The sequence below is a fragment of the Vombatus ursinus genome, unplaced genomic scaffold (genome assembly GCF_900497805.2).
Source record: "Vombatus ursinus unplaced genomic scaffold, bare-nosed wombat genome assembly UNPS02014807.1, whole genome shotgun sequence".
Classification (NCBI taxonomy): Eukaryota; Metazoa; Chordata; class Mammalia; order Diprotodontia; family Vombatidae; genus Vombatus; species Vombatus ursinus.
Window position 1 is genome coordinate 60,287,586 of NW_020954585.1, and position 12,719 is coordinate 60,300,304.

Genomic DNA, 12,719 nt, shown 5'->3' on the forward strand with positions numbered 1-12,719 from the left:
ATCAATTTCACGAGGACATGGTTGCCTGGATTTTGTCTAATGGACAATGCTCTCGTGCTTTCCCAGTCACCAATGGAGTGAAACAAGGCTGTGTGCTTGCTCCCATACTTTTTAGCATGATGTTTTCAGTCATGTTGTCAAACACCTTCAATGAGGACGAACATGGCATCAAGGTCAGCTATTGCACTGATGGTAAATTATTTAACTTGAAAAGGCTACAAGCCAAGACCAAAGTGAAGGAAGTGTTGGTGTATGATTTTCTGTTTGCAGATGACTGTGCACTCAATGCAGTCTCTGAAGCTGAGATGCAACAAAGTATGAATTGGCTCTTTGCTGCTTATGCTAATTTTGGCCTAAAAATTAACTCCAAGAAAACACAGGTGCTCCATCAGCCACCACCATAGCATACATATTTGGAACCATCGGTTACAGCAAATGGAGAAGTTTTGAATGCTGTGGATAAGTTCACTTACCTTCGTAATGTGCTTTCCAGGGATGTACACATTGATAATGAGGTTGACCCACACATTGCCAGAGCTAGCTCAGTGTTTGGGACGCTCCAAAGGAAAGAAGAGGTATTAGATGGACGACCAAACTGAAGGTCTACAGAGCCGTTGTGCTGACCTCATTGTTGTATGCCTGTGAAACCTGGATAGTATAGCAGTGCCATGTCAGGAAACTGAATTGCTTCCATTTGAATTGTCTTAGGAAAATTATGATCACCCGGCAGAATAAGATACACAAACATTGAGGTCCTTTCTTCAACTAAACTGCCAAGTATTCAAACTCTACTGCAGAGAGCGCAACTCCGATGGGCTGGCCACATTGTTTGAATGCAAAATATACACTTGCCAAAAAGACTATTTTATGGAGAACTCACACAGGGCAAGTGCTCACATGATGGTCAGAAAAAGTGATACAAGGACACTCTTAAGAACTTTGGAATTGATTGTCTGACATGAGAGACACTGGCACAGGACCACCCAGCATGGCATCCCTCAGCTGCTCATGTTCTTCAATTTATTATCATAACATAAATTCTTGAAGTTCAAAACTTTATTAGGTGTTACATGAATAACATGGTACAGTAGATAGAGCACTGGATTTGAAGTAAAAAGATTTGGATCCAAATCCTGGCTCAACTACCTACTATCTGTATGTGTGACAGAGTAAATCATTTCTTTAAACCCATTTCCTCATCCATTCAATCAAGGGGCTGAACTTGATGAGTTCTATGATCCTTTCTGGGTCTAAATCTCTGATCCCATGAACAAACCTTGTGTCAGTAAGAACGAAAAACCAGATAATCTGTTTGTGAATAATGGAGAATGACTGAATTGTTTTAAGTGGGTAAATTTAAACTATTTGGATTTACTTGATTCTGTGATTGTCCTCCCAGACTTAAACTCTGATGATGCCACTTTCCTACCCAAAAGTTCAGATCTCTATCTGGAACTTATCCTAAGTATCATTACTTCAGTAAGCAAACAACTTGAAGTCTTGGTGGAATCATCTTCTAAGATTTTTGGTTCAGACTGGGAAGTTTTGATTCAGAAAACTGATGAATAAAATAATGAATGAAAATGCATTTATTAAATGTTTACTATATAGCAAGCACTGTGTTAAAGACTGATGATATAAATACAAAAGCAAAAACAGTGTCTACCCTCAAACTTACATTCTAATAGGGAAATAACACACATGTGGAGTGGTGATCAGGGAAAGGCACTCTGGTCCAGAAAATTACAGGAATGGTCCAATTGATAAACGGTGAAAGGATATGGACAGTTCTCAGATGAAGAAATTAAAACCATCTATAGTCATATGAAAAAATGCTCTAAATCAGTATTAATTAGAGAAATGTAAATCAAAACAACTCTGAGGTACCACATCACACCTATCAGAATGGCCAACGTGACAAAACAGGAAAATGATAAATGTTGGAGAAGATGTGGGAAAACTGGAACATTAATGCATTGTTGGTGGAGTTGTGAAATGATCCAACCATTTTGGAGAGCAATTTGGAACTATGCCCAAAGGGCTATAAAGATGTACATACCCTTTGACCCAGCAATAGCATTTCTAGGGCTATAGCCCAAAGAGATCACACAAACGGGAAAAGGACTTACACATACAAAAATATTCATAGCAGCTCTTTTTGTGGTGGCAAAGAATTGGAAATTGAGAGGATGCCTATCAATTGGGGAATGGCTGAGCAAGTTGTGGTATATGAATGTGATGGAATACTATTGTGCTATAAGAAGTGATGAACAGGCTGACTTCAGAAAAACCTGGAAAGACTTGTATGGTCTGATGCTGAGTGAAGTGAGCAGAACCAAGAAAACATTGTACACAATAACAGCTATGTTGTGTGATGGCTAATATTGATAAACTTAACCCTTTCTGGCAATACAAGGATCTAAGACATCTCCAGAGGCCTTGTGACAGAATATGCTATCCACATCCAAAGAAAGAACTATGGAAGTTGAATTGCTATTTTTTTTTCCTCTTCTGTTGAGTTTTGTTTCTTCTTTCTGATGGTTCCTCCTATTGGTTTTAATTTTTACTTACAACATCATTAATGTGAAAATATGTTTAATGTGAATGTAAATGTATAGCCTATATCAGATTATGCGCCATCTTGGGGAAGGAGGTGGGGAGGAAGGGGGAGAAAAATTGTAAACTCAAAAGCATATGGAAGTGATTATTGATAAATCAAAATAAACTAATAAAAAAATTACAGGAATGGTGAGTGATGTTATAATGGAGTAGATAGATACACTCCATTCAGGAATAGTGGCAGAGCTGATATGATTGTGGTGCATGATTCCAGAACTGGAGGTAGGGAAAGAGTAAATGGGTTGGGTGAACAAGCTGTTTTCTAGAAAGTTGTGGAGGAGGTAGTTGGAAAGGAGAGAATGAAAACTAAGAAAGATATGCCTTATAAATGTTATCCTGGTTTTTCAAAACAGAAGGAATTATAAAATAGTTTTACTGACAAATGAAGTACTAAAACTTTTTTCTTTTTGGCAAGATGATTTTTCATTCTGTCATCAAAAACTTTCAACTAACATTTTATTACCTCTGATTTATATAAGTTCTGAAAAATAAACTGTGTTTGAATCTTAATACACTATTTTGTGTCAGATATATATGATACTAAAAAGAAAAAGGTATTTTTGGCAAGCTCAGTTTACATCCTGCTTTTAAAAAAATTCTGTCTGGAATGACCCTCTGGAATCAGAAGACCAGATTAAAATTCTACCTCAGATATTTACTATCTACTACATTAAACACTCTGAGATCCCTTTGAGTTCTAGATCTATGATTTTTCCACTGATCCCTACCCAAAAGACAGAGAAGTAGATTACAAGATTATAAACTCAGATGTAAGTGATTTAGAAACTCATTTAATTCAACCCCCTCATTTTACAATTGAGGAAACTAAAGGTCAGAAAGGTTGTAACTTGACTAAGGCCAGACAGGTAAATGGCAGAACCAGGATTTGAAGCCAGTTCCTTTTATCACTGAACTACTCTGCATCTCTGGACTAGATGAACTTACAATATTCTTTCCTGCTTCGTGACTTTTATGGTCTCACATTATGCCCTAAAAGGCAGTACATTTTGCCTCTTAAGAATCAGAGTAGAAGGTACTTCCTGCCATAGAATAAAGCCCTGTTAGGAAAATTACCTGACTCATCTGGACCTTGGAACTAATGAAATTTATATCTGAATGTTATGTTTAGTTTCACCTACAAATGATAACATCTAAAAGAAGAGATGATTTTTAGCAATCACAGGTCAATTGCCTATCAAACAGGTACAAGTACTACCTTGCCTATCAAGTAGGTACAAGCTCTTTAGCCAGCATTCAAGGCCCTCATCCTTATGGTCCCGTTTACCCCACTTCTCTCTTATTAACTAGAATCTTAATAGCTATAACAGAATTTAAAGATTATCTAGTACTGCCTCCTTAATTTTTTTTGTTTGCTTGGGGGTTTTTTTTGGTTGTTGTTTTTTGTTCGTTTGTTTGTTTTTGGTGAGACAAATTACCACCAAATCACCAAATTTGGTGATTAATTTGGGTTAAGCGACTTGCCCAGGGTCACACAGCTAGTAAGCATCAAGTGTTTGGTCTGAGGCCGGCTTTGAACTCAGGTCCTCCTGACTCCAAGGGCAGTGCTCTAACCACTGTGCCACTTAGCTGTCCCCTCCTTATTTTACAAATGAAGAAACTTAGATCTTCAAGTATAGTATAATCCAGTCAAACCAGCCTGCCTACCTACCATTCACCAAATCCACCCTATATTTCCTGTCTCTGAACATTTGCTTATGCTCCTTCTTATCAGACTTTTATCACAGATATTTGATGCAAAAAATTTTTGGAGGACTTGGAATGCCTTTCCCTCATCCTCCACCTACTGAAATCCTATCCATACTCTAAGGCCCAGCTCAAATATCTCATATTTTTATACTTTCCTTGATCCTTAATCTCTCCCCAACCCATCAATTTTTCCTTACTGTGTCTACCATTTTCTGTCTTGTGATACTTAGTCTATACTGCTTTGTTTTATGGTTATTTGTGTACATGTCTTATCTCCCCTACTACATTGTTATCTTCCTGAAGGGAGAGATCATCTCTTAACTTTGTAGCCCTCACAGTAGCTAACACAGATCTTTAAAATAATAGTACACTAACAACAAAATGCATAAAACATTTGAGAGTCAATTTGCTAAGACATACTTGAAACATATAAATACCATTACAAAACAGTTTTTAAGGAAATAAAGACTGAATTAAATAATTTGAATGGTATTCATTGATTCATCGATTACCAATAAAATTTATGATATTACCTAAATTAATTTAGAGATTTAGTGCTATGCTAATCAAACTATTGACAGTGAACCAGACTGTGTCCAGTCACATAAGCAAGAGATTTTACTTCCTAATAAGAGAAGAGAGAATCAGATTGCTTTGAGCACTGTTCAACTGTGCAAAACAGACAAACATATATAAGTTTCTGAGTGAGTGCTATCTAATCAACAAGGAAAATATATATAATACATTGGGGTTGGGGATAGGGCTTCCCCTGGAATAGTGAAAAGAAATAGTTCCCAGTACATTTTGCTTTTTTTTTATTTAATTGTTTCAATTAATGAAACTCTATTTTCTCTCCCTCCCACATCTCCCTGCTCCCCTCCCCAGAGAAAAAAGAAACAAAAACAAAACTAACAAATATACATAGTCAAATAATATTAATCCCCACATTGGCCATATCCAAGGAAAAAAAAAAGTTTCCATCTGTACCTTGAATACTTCACTTCTGTCAGGAGGTGGGGAGATATATTGCTTTTCACAAATAATAAGATAATTGTTTTATAAAAAATTTCCCTAGCTGATGTGTTAACAAGATCATTTTGCCAATACAGCTTTGTTCAACATGGAATCTGTCTTTCTCTTTTGTCACAACCAGTAGGGGTACTTTTAAAAATTAACTTAATCATCAACAAACACAAACATTTCGATAGTCAATGAAGAAAAAAAAAAGGCTGATAATGTGAAACTTGTGAACTTCTGTTATGGTTTTTAAAATATATTAAATTTAACAAAATAGTGACAAAATTGTCTTGTTTATTTGTATCCACTCTAGCAGTTAGTCAACAAGATTTATTAAATACTTTCTATATATCAGGCACTATGCTAAGTGCAGGAGACACAAAGAAAGGCAAAAATAGTCCTTGCTCTCAGGGAGTTTACATTGTAATGCTCTCTTTCTGAAAATCTTTTTTGTTTTCTTCTGTGTATTTTTTTAATGTTTTATTAACATATTTTTTTCTGTAAAAAAAAATTTTTGTACTTATATCACTACCCAAGGGAGCACTTTATGAACTTAGACAAAATAACAAATTTTATTTGGAGGACATGGAGCAAAGATGGAGTTGTAACCGGAAGCAACATAGTGAATTCCCCTCAAAATTCTTCCAAATACATCTAGAAAGCACCACACCAAATCCTCATGGAGAAATCCAAGAAAAAGTCACAGTAAGCCATTTTTCCAGTCCAGGTCAGCCTAGGGAGACAGAAGAGAGGCTTCTGCATACTATTTGCTATTTTTTTTCTTCTGTTGTGTTTTGTTTCCTCTTTCTGGTGGTTCCCCTATTGGTTCTAATTCCTACTCACAACATCACGAATGTGAAAATGTTTAATAGAAATGCATATGTATAGTCTATATCAAATTGCACGCTGTCTTGGAGAAGGAGGTGGGAAGGGAGGAGCAGAAAAATTCAAAACTCGAAAGCTTATGGAAGTGATTGTTAAAATAAATTAATTTTAAAAAAAAAGAAGAGAGGCTTCTGGACACTGGGGATGAGACCTAACCAGGCATACCACAAGTGTAGCACTCCAGCCCAGGGAGAGGCTATGCATAATGGCAAAATCAGGTCCTGGAACATACTGAAGAACTCCTAGATCCATACTGGAACACTTTTGAAACAGATGCAAACTGGCAACTTTGTCACATCCACTAATCAAAATGCTGGATCCAGGGTGAACTGAGGAAGGGACCTTTATTTCTAGGGAGGGCATTTCTGGGTAAATAGAGGTTATAGACCCTGAGTGATATTCTGAAAGAGGAGCAAGTTTAGAAGCAATCAACAGCTGTGTGGTTTAGATCTCAGGAGCAAAACAGGGTCTTATTCTAGCTTTTAGCCAAGTCTGAAGCCTGCATAACCAGGGTAGGACCCAGACTAAAGGGGAGTCTGTGGTTTCTGTCACTCTGAACCAGCAAAACTTCTCAGCTGACTGATAGTGACTGAGTCCAGCACCAATCTACTATTGCTCAGATAGAAACCTAGAAAAGGAACTTGCCGAACTCAGACCACAGAGCAATGATCAGATTTTACCCTAGAAGCCCACTTTGGGAGCATTGAAAGCTTGCAGGTGCCCAGCTTGTCTCTGAGATCTGGGAATAACATGATGTTCATTACCACAACAAAGCAGCAACAGGACCAGCCTAGACCTCCCCTCTAGAAATACAAAGAATCAGGCCCCAACATCAAGTCCATAGTCAGGTAAGAGACTGGAAGAATGATCTGACAGGGATGCTCAAGACACAAAGCCAGAAGAATAAAATGACTCCCAAACACCTACAAGCAAAGCCTCAAAGAAAAATGCACCTTGAGCACAAATTCAACTAGAATTCTTGGAAAAGATGAAGCAAGAATTTTTTTAAGTTAAAGATGTTTTTATAAATGAAATGAGAGAGTAAAAGAGAAAAATTGGAAAAGAAATGAGAGCTATGGAAGAAAGAATTAGAGAGTGAATTATAGAGTGGTACAAGGTGCCACAACAAGAAATATTAGAAAATCAAAAGGCTGAAGAAATTGAAGAAAATGTAAAGTATCTCATTGCAAAAACTGACTTGGAAAAACAGATCAGGGAGAAAAATTTTTTTAAATTAATTTATTTATTTTTAGTTTTCAACATTCACTTCCACAAGATTTTGAGTTCCAAATTTTCTCTCCATCTTGTCCCTCCCCCCACCCCAAAATGGCATTCTGAATACCCCTTCCCCTAATCTGCCCTCCATTCTATCTCTCCCTCCTTCTCTTATCCTCTTCCCCTTCAATTTTCATGTAGGGCAGGATAGATTTCTATATCCCATTTCCTGTATATCTTATTTCAGGGAGAAAAATCTTAAGAAATCACTGGACTACCTGAAAGCCATGACAAAAAAAAATGGTCCTAAACATCATTTTTCAAGAAATCTTCTTTTTTTTTTTTTTAAATTGTCCTAATCTCGTAGAACCAGAAGGCATAGTAGAAACAGGAAGAATCTGCCAAGGTCACCTCCTGAAAGAAACTAAAATGAAAACTCCTGGGAACATTCTAGCCAAATGCAGAACTTCCCAGTCAAAGAAAAATTACTGCAAGTAGCCAAAAAGAAAGAATTTAAGTATTGAGAAGCCACTCAAGAAGACATACAGTTTAGCAGCCACCACAATAAAGAAGTGGAGTATTTGCAACACAATATTCCAGAAGGCAAAGTATAATTCTAAAAGAGGCGAAAAAAGAATCTTTAATGAAACAGACGATTTACAAGCACTCCTGATAAAAAGACCAGAGCTGCAGAGAAACTTTGGGAAAGATGATGTGTCCCCTCCGAACCCTATCATCAAGGCAGGGAGTCTAGTTAGACAAGATCTAAGAGTGGTTCTATTATGTTTTGATGATCTTAAGAGGAAAAATGGAAAGAGAGGGGAAGAGGAATATACTGGGGAAAGAGGGAAGGGAAAATTATTTCATATAATCAAGATAGGAAATAGGCATCTATACAAACAAAGAAGAAGGGGCAAGGGGAGAGAATGACACTTCAAACTCATTCTCATCAGAACTGGTCAAAGGAAGGACAAATATATACACATACCAAGATATATTCACTCAACAGGGAAACAGGAGGCAAAAAAAGAAGAAAGAGAAGGGAATTAGAGGGAGGATCTGCTGCTCTACCTGGTTTCAACTCCTCTGAACTAGATCCCCTAGTACCAGGACTAAAGCACTAGGAAGCCACTGAAATAAGAATATTGGAGGTAGCTAGGTGGTTCAGTGGATAGAATGCCGGGCCCAGAGTCAGGAAGACCTGAGTTCAAATTTGACCTCAGACATTTACTACCTGTGTGACCCTGGGCATGTCACCTAACCTCTGTTTACCTTAATCCACGCAAGAAAGAAACGGCAAACTACTCCGTTATCTTTGCCAAGAAACCTCCATGGACAGCATTAGCATGGGGTCACAAAGAGTCAGACACAATTGAACAACAACAAGATTAAGGAAAGAACTAGTAGTTCTAAGCAAAACAAAACTTTAAGGATGTACAAAATATTTATAGCTTTTTTTTAAATGGCAAAGAGAATCAGAGGGAGTACCTATAAATTAGGGAATGGCTAACCAAGTTATTTTACATAAATATGAAAGAATTCTACTGTGCTATATGAAAAGATGAAGGAACAGGTTTCAGAGAAACCTGGGAAGAGTTGTATGAATGGATGGAGATGGAAGTGAACAGAAGCAGAAGAATAATTTATAAAATGACAACTTATAGTAAAGGTAAACAACTTTAAAAGATTCAGGAACTCTAATCACTGTAATCATCAACCATGATTCCAGAGAACTAATGAAACATAGAACCCACCTCTCAGCAGAGAGTTGAAGGATTCAGAGTGCAGAATGAGACTTTTTTTTTTGACATGGCCATGTAGAAATTTGTTTTGCTTGACTAAACATGTTTGTAAAAAGGTTTTTTTTTCCTTTCATTTACAATTATGGGGAGGTGTTGGAGAGAGAAGGTGGATTTCTACTGATTGAAAATACATATGTATATATATCTCTGTGTGTATGTGTATATATACATACATATATACATATACATATATATATGTGTATATTTCAATTGAAGGAACAAAAGGTCTAGGACAAAGGATCTTAATCTTTAAATGCCATAGAGCCCTTCAGTAGTCTAGCGAGACCTATGCATCTTTTCTCAGAGTAATGTTTTTAGATGCATAAAATAAAACATATAGGATCACAAAGGAAACCAATTACATTGAAACAAAGATGTAATTTTTAAAATTTTTTCTTTCATTTTATTATTTTTTTTATTAATTTATTTTGATTTATCAACAATCACTTCCATAAGCTTTTGAGTAATAAATTTTTCTCCCCCTCCTTTCCCACCTCCCTCCCCAAGACAGTGTGCAATCTAATATAGGCTACACATATACATTCCTATTAAACATATTTTCATATTAGTGATGTTGTGAGTAGGAATTAGAACCAACAGGAGGAACCATCAGAAGGAGGAAATAAAACACAACAGAAGAAGAAAAAAATAGCAAATAGTATGCTTCGATCTGCATTCAAACTCCATAGTTCTTTCTTTGGATGTGGATAGCATTTTCCATCATGAGGCCTTTGGAGATGTCTTAGATCCTTGTATCGCTGAGAAGGGTTAAGTCTATCAATATTAGTCATCACACAATGTGGCTATTATTGTGTACAACGTTTTTATTTTACTTTATTTACAAAATAAAATAAAATAAAATGCTGTACAAGTATAATGATCAAGCTTAGGCCCACAGTAAAGTTGGGGAAATGTACTTCCCTTCTTTCATTGCACAGCTAGGGGACTATGGGTATGAAATATTACGTACAGTATCATGTACAGTCCTTGTGTTGGGTGGTTTTGCTAAATTGTATATTTTTTTCTTTCCTAATCCTTGTTATAAGGGAAGGTTCAATAGTATGGAATGGAAGGAAAGACATTGCAGAAATGAATGTGATATAATAACAAAAAGCATCAGTTACAAAAAAAGATTGAACTAGTAGGACCATAAACCTAGAGCTGGCAGGGATTCCAGAGGTCATCAAATCTGATCCCCTCATTTTACAGACGTGGAAACTGAGGTCTGGAGAATGTAAGTGACTTGACCAATGTTACAAAAGTAATGACAACGCTGAGATTTGAAGCCAGGTTCTTTGACTTCAGACAATGCTCTTTCCATTATACCACAGTGCCACTCTCCAGACTCCCAGGCCATTGTTTATTCTATCAGCTCCCCTCCCCCCTTTTCCTCATACAACAAGAGGGATCTAACATCCTGTTTTGGGCTATTGAAAGAAATGGAGGGAAAAGAGGGTGGGGAGAACCCTCGAGATCCTAATAGTGCAAGTCCTACATGGGATGGTCCCAGAGAGGAAGAGTGACTTGCCCAAGGCCACACTGACAGTAAGTAGCAGAACCAGGATATGAACTCAGGATTCTCAGACTCCAAATGCAATGCTCTTTCCACTGTATCACATTTGTTTAGTCCGTTTACTAAATAGAGGAGGAAACCAAGGCCCATAGAGGTTAAATGATGTGGCCAGGGTTACAAAGCAAGACAGTGGCAGAAATAAGCTAAAAACCAGGCTTCCTAAATCCCAGGCCAGTGTTTTTATAAGCTACTAGACTTGCTTCCAGCTCAGCCATCCCAGTCAGATGGAGGGGAGAAATGACTGTCTTCCACATCCCTGTCAGCAACAATTGCTAACCAATGACCACTAGAAGGCAGATAGGCACAGGACCCCCTACTTCCAGCATATCTCTCATAGCGATTATCTAGAGAACTAAACCTTGTGGAGAAAGGTCCAGCCATACCAAACAGCTAATACACATGAGGCAGGGAAGAAGCAGGGCCCCAGAGGGAGAGACTGGAGGCAGCACAGTCCAGGTGAGTCAAAGGACCACCACCTTGACCACTAACATCTTCCCTCAGACTCTGACAGAGACAGCCTAGGACCTTGAACTCAAGAGCCTTGAGTGCTTCCAGCCCAGTACCCTCAGCCTTCATCCTGGGAAATAACTCCTGTGGAGATACAGCCTTGCAACTGCTCTTGCAGGTGCTACAGCCCTACAGCTACTGAAAACCCAGAAATGAAAGTTCTTGCCAGCAACGTCATTGCACTGTCAAATGATTCAGCATCAGAAACGTATATCATCTTGTCTGTGAAAATGACATTAAAGAAGAAACATTAATATCTGCTTTGCTGCTATATTCTTAGAACCATGGGGCTTTTCCATCAGTTGAAACCTTTCCCATGCATTGTTTCCCCCATTAGACTATGATAATAGCAGAATAGCAGAAACTTTATTGTCTCACTTTTCTATTTGAATCCCCAGCACTTTGTACACAGTAAGTGCTTAATAAATGCTTTATTTATCCATCCAGTCAGTCAGTCAGGCCTCTACGCCACACTGGCTTCCAGAGAATCTTAGCTGCCAGGAATTAAAGAAAATTATGATAGGACCTCATTGCCAGGCAGAGTGAGGCACAAAGTGAAAAACTCTGAGGAACACATTGAGACAGAAACACACAGGCGAGACACAGAAATGCAGAAGGGGAGAAAGGGGAAATGCAGACACAAAGAAATACAAAGACACAGAATTAGCTTTGCAGTTACTGAAAGGTAAGGGGCCTTTTCTGAATATTTTGTTTAGAGGCCCAGAATTTAGGATATGGAAGGGTTCACTGGCATGATATGGTAGACCTTGGTTAAATCACTTGCTAGAACACCACTTAGTAATATAATAAGGAAGCGCAATAGCAAGAAATAAAAATGTTTCAGTTTGTGTCTAATACACTCACTGTCAAACAAATAATGATAACTATGAATGAATGATAAAGCATTTATAAGCTCTAGGTTCCAGGCATTGTGCTGAGTGCTAGGGTTAAAAATACAAGAAAAAAAGATAGTCCCTACCCTCAAGGAACTTGTTTTCTGATGAGGGGAGACAATATATAAAGTGGAGCTAAAAAGATTGGGCATAGGGAAGGCATCATGGTTGGGAAATGGCCAGGAAGTAGGAAGCGGTATGGAGGCCCAGATATGGCCAAAGCTTACTTATCAGAACATAGGGTGATCCTCAGGTCACATCGGCATTCTGGCAAATGTGTCAAAAGTCAAAAAATTGCCTGCAATATGTTTAAACCTTTAGGTTAAAATCAAGCAGAAAGCAGCAGGAATCTATGTCTCAACAAGCTCCAACATAAATTCCCCCTTGAACCTTGTTACAAAAAAATGTCTCTCTGGTCCTTCGCCCAATTGCTTTCAGCTTCCATCAAATACAAATAAGCCCTGAACTTCATTCAGCTGGGCATCTGTTTCCCTCCCTCCC